The 5,000-nt window shown below is 40.9% G+C and overlaps 1 protein-coding gene across 4 annotated transcripts in view; it reads right to left on the bottom strand.

Moving 5' to 3' along the window:
- Nucleotides 1-5,000, bottom strand: part of pde2a (phosphodiesterase 2A) — a 257,971-nt gene that overhangs the window by 180,624 nt on the left and 72,347 nt on the right. The gene's annotated exons all lie outside the window — the stretch shown is intronic.

Here is a 5,000-nt window from a genome sequence, read left to right on the forward strand (position 1 = left end):
AAGATTGCGCTGCTCCAGAAGTTTTTGAGTACTTTCAGGGCATGGGGTTGAAGATGCATACCATGTTTTGTAAAGATATGTGAATATGTTGGTAAAATATAGCATTTTTGGCTAAAAATTTAAAGAGCCCATATAATAAATGAAATAGGGTCATATCTTGGTTGTAAGGGTCTCCAACAACAGTCTAATATGCATGCAAGGTCAAAAAACACTTTCATGGTCTTATAATCTGCATTTATTTTTACCTAATTATTCCAGTGACTCCCGTATGAATCGTCCAGTGATTCATTTGTTCCCAAAACCCTCCTTAGCGCGAAGCTAATCTGCGCTGATTGGACCAATGACAGTCTGTTGCGATTGGTCGACTGCCTTCAGTCAGAGAGTGAAATGGCCAACAGCTAATCAGCAATATAAAAGTAATCACAGTTTATACACGCTCGGATTTTAGCTGCCACACACACACAAAAACACACACACACCTCCGGACGACAACGCTCCCGCTTCCGCCCGCACCCGCCAGGTTTTAGCCTGAGAACCCGCTCCGTTTTCTGCCCGCCGCGCCCGATCTCGCTAGAGCGGGGGAGAACACAACCAAAAGTCACCCAGCTATACAGTCCAGACAGCCAAGCTGTCTGTATAAACACACACACAGCACCAAGCACACAAAGCTTGCTCTCTCTCTCTCTCTCTCTCTCTCTCTCTCATACGCGCGCGTGCGCACTAACACACACAAGCACACTCTCTCTTTCTCATTCGCATAGCAATATCCGTGATATTGCTAGACAGCCCGCTCCCGTCCCAAATTAAACCCGTTACCGACCGCTCCCGCGATTTATTCGGAAATTTATTCCCGCGCCGCAGAAATCTGGCGCGGGGACAACTGCGGGAATGCAGAACTCTACCTCGGAGCTCCGGCAACAAAGCAGCACACGTCGCGTTTTTAACATGACTTTGCACGCGATAAGAGAATATAGCGAGTTAACCTGATACAGTACACGCGGTTACAAGTAACAAATCACAACTAAATACATTTGCAAGCTAGAGTCAACGAGGCAACAACTTTAACCGCACGCACTTACACTTGAGAAATGGAAACCCATCCTGACGTCCATCAGTAAGTTACTGATCCTTCCTTTAACAAACTCAGATGAAGTATTATTTGTAGCATGTAGCTTCCAGAAGTTTCCAGTAGCTTCCAACTGCTTGGTTATAATGCTGATGTTTCATCTTTGGGTAGAGACTCGTTATAATATCCATCTGCAGTGTGACTTCAATCGACCGGCATGTTTGTGTGCGTGTGTTTGTGTGTGTTTGTGTGTGTGTCTGGGTTTCTGCGTCAGAGGGCGGGGCCTCAGGTTTGAAATCTCCCGGGTTTGCGCGTGCACGTGAAAAACTTTGTTTCGTTCGTACGTCATGGCGAAACACCTAATGAATCGGTATCAAGGCGACTCGTTTGAAGCACTATGAGTCGACTCTTTTATAGATGAATCAACAGTTTTAAACACTGTATTCTTACAGATTTAAGCCTTAGCTGGATACTTCACTTCACTTAGAGCTGTGTTACACACTACATGGAGGGGAATTTTCAAAAACCCATAATATGGGCTCTTTAAATGGGCGACGCCCAAAATGGCTGTTCTGTGAAAATCAGACATCATTCGACTCAACGTGCTCTGCCGGATGTAATGAGACCAGTTTTATGAGTTTCGGACGAACGGTTGAGACGTTATAATCGAAAAATGTAAAATAGCGCGAAAAAATTCATGACGGAAAATGACGTCATAGGGTGCGTTTAAATCGGACTGAGCCAAGGAATCAGAGGAAAAAAGAATTTTGATTGTAGCCCATTCGGTTCAAAAGTTATCATGATAAACATACGTGAAAGTTTGGACAAGTGGTGGCGCTAGAGAGTTTGATTTTGAGACTTCATATTTGGTCTGATTAATGTTGAGACTGGCCTCTATCATTGTGCCAAATTATACAACTTTCCCGCATACGCCTATATGGGCTGCCATTCAAATCCGGCGGAAGAAACGGAAGAAGAAGAACACTAACGAAAGCAATAGGTGCCTACGCACCTACGGTGCTTGGCCCCTAATAATCTGAGTTTTTCACTCCAGTTATCTTCGTCTTGAAGCTCCCCCCCTTTCCACCCCTACATCCTCCCCCCTTTTCTGATAGGGCGACATGGTGGTCCAGAGGCTAGCACTGTTGCCTCACAGCAAGAACACCGCTGGTCCAACCTATCAGGCCGGTTGTGTTTACACGTTCTCCCCGTGTTCGCGTGGGGTTCCCTCGGGTTCCCCGGTTTCCTCCCACCGTCCAAAAACACAAACCACAGCCATTCGACTAAAACAAATTATCACCCAATACAACCTTAGTTTACACTTCTCAGACCTACCTGAGCTCGAACTCCCCTCTCGCCCTTTGGGAGGGAGCCCCGGGCTTGAGGATATTACGAGCTCAGGGCTCTCTCCTGGGACAGCATGCCAAACACGCTTTATTGATTATCAGCTAAGTGTGAACTCTTGAAACAGAAAGACAAGTTTTGACTCAATAGCAGTAACTGATGCTTCAGTTGATGTGACAAGAATATCTGGTAACACTTTACAATAAGGTTCAATAGTTAATGCATTTACTAACATGAAGTAATCATGAACAACACATGCACAGCATTTATTAATCATAATTGAGCATTTACTAATGCATTATTAACATCCAAGTCCATGCTTGTTAACATTAGTTAATGCACCGTGAGTTACTAACAATGAACTACTGTATTTTCATTAACTAACGTTTATTAACATGAACAAATACAGTAGTAGATGTGTTGTTCATTGTTTGTTCATGTTAGTAAATGCATTAATTAACATTAACTAATAAACCTTATTGTAAAGTGTGACTGAATATCTTTATTAGTAAAATACAACTGTAACGTCGGGGGGAGGACACACACAACTGAGGTAAGATCCACATGCAGGCTTAATCTTTGTCAGGCAAGCGATGGTCAACACAGGTGTAAACGGGTATATACAGGCAGTCCAGAATCGTAGTCAGTAAACAGGCTATAGGTCGTAAGGCAGGCGGCTAAACAGGAGAACAAGGATAAACAAGGCTGGGTCAAAACACGGGAAACAAGACAGGGAAAACGCGTTGTAATGTCATCTACTGATCAACAAGACTCGGCAAACTGAAAGGGTGAATGTGTGGCTTATGTAGTGAATGCAATCAGTCTCTGATAGTCCTCAGGTGTTGCGAGTGTAATCAGTCTAGATGAGTGAGCAGGGGTGTCTGGGCGAAGTGCATGTCTGAATATGTAGTCCAGGAAAAGGCGGAAGTGTACACTCAAAAAAAAAAAATTTGTTGAATGAACATGATTTAATCGTGGCTCCCTTTATGCATCTAATCCAATCAAGTAAACCTGAACTGCTTTGAACATGAACACAAAGCACATTTGTAGATAAAACATGGTTTCAATATGTCAGTCTAACTTCTTTGCAACTAATTGACTCAAAATGTTTGTATTGTGTTATTCTAATTAATATGATTCTAATTTACTCAATGTAACACTAAATCTTTAGCAAAATTATGTCTTGTTAAATCAGCTAGTAAATTTCTTGTTCAATATTGTTGTTTAAATTCATTCATTCATTTTCTTGTCGGCTTAGTCCCTTTATTAATGCGGGGTTGCCACAGCAGAATGAACCACCAACTAATTCAGCAAGGTTTTACGCAGCGGATGCCCTTCCAGCTGCAACCCATCTCTGGGAAACATTCACACACACACACATACACTACGGACAATTTAGCTTACCCAATTCACCTGTACGGCATGTCTTTGGACTGTGGGGGAAACCGGAGCACCCGGAGGAAACCCACGCGAAGGCATGGAGAACATACAAACTCCACACAGAAACACCAACTGAGCTGAGGTTCAAACCAGCGACCTTCTTGCTGTGAGGCGAACGTGCTACCCACTGCACCACTACCTCGCCCTGTTGTTTAAATTACATTTTTTAAATGACAATACTATAAAGCAAGATTTAAAATTAAGTAATTCAACACAAAAAGGACAGAAAACATGTTATATATATATATATATATTTCTTTTATTATAGCCTTTAGCAGGCACCAATCACATTTAAACAAATTTCTTCTTTAATATTGTAATACAAAATGTTATATAATGTCCAAAATTGTAATATGTAATATAAAATGTATAAGAAACATTTAGCCAACAAAATAACCTTGGCTCTTAAGAAAACTGATCCCCAAGCAATACCTGTAGGACGTTAACATCATTTTTATTACCAATTGAGTTTAAACAGCTTTCTTCACTTTGGTACTCCTATTCAAAATGTAAAAGTATAAAATGTACAGGAAACATATAGCCAACAACATAACATGCATAACATTCAAGCTCTTTGGAAAACCCAAACTGTGCCGAAAACACGCGGTGATGCTTCTTCTTGTTGTTTTCGTATGGTGACATCCAAACGCACTACCGCCACCTACTGATATGCGCGAAGTGACTCTCCAGAGTGAGAGTTGTCGATTTGAAGCGTCTCAGTCTCACTGAATCAACATGTTCTGATCAAATTCATTTGATTATTTCTTGATTCAGTTTCAAATAACATGAATTAATCATTTAACATACGTAAACTTCATTTGTTCTTTTCAATCTGACAAATTTTTATTTTGTAAATCCAATACATGCCTAGTTGATTTTTTTGAGTGTAGTCCATGGTTATTATGTGGGAACCAGCGATCGTTCTCCAGAGTTATCGTGACAACAACAATCAACACGGTTGTAAATAAACATAATTATGTTACAGTAGCTGAACAAAACATTGTTAGTGAGAAAAACTAATTGTTGAGACAACTCAAAGGTCTTACTGCATCAAGTTGCCTTATTTTTTTATGTTTTTTTCAACAATTTATTTTGACATTGTCTGCAGTATATCACACTATATTCATCCATTCATTCATTCATCTTCTTT

The sequence above is a fragment of the Danio rerio genome, chromosome 15, assembly GCF_049306965.1.
Source record: "Danio rerio strain Tuebingen ecotype United States chromosome 15, GRCz12tu, whole genome shotgun sequence".
In the NCBI taxonomy this organism is placed as follows: Eukaryota; Metazoa; Chordata; class Actinopteri; order Cypriniformes; family Danionidae; genus Danio; species Danio rerio.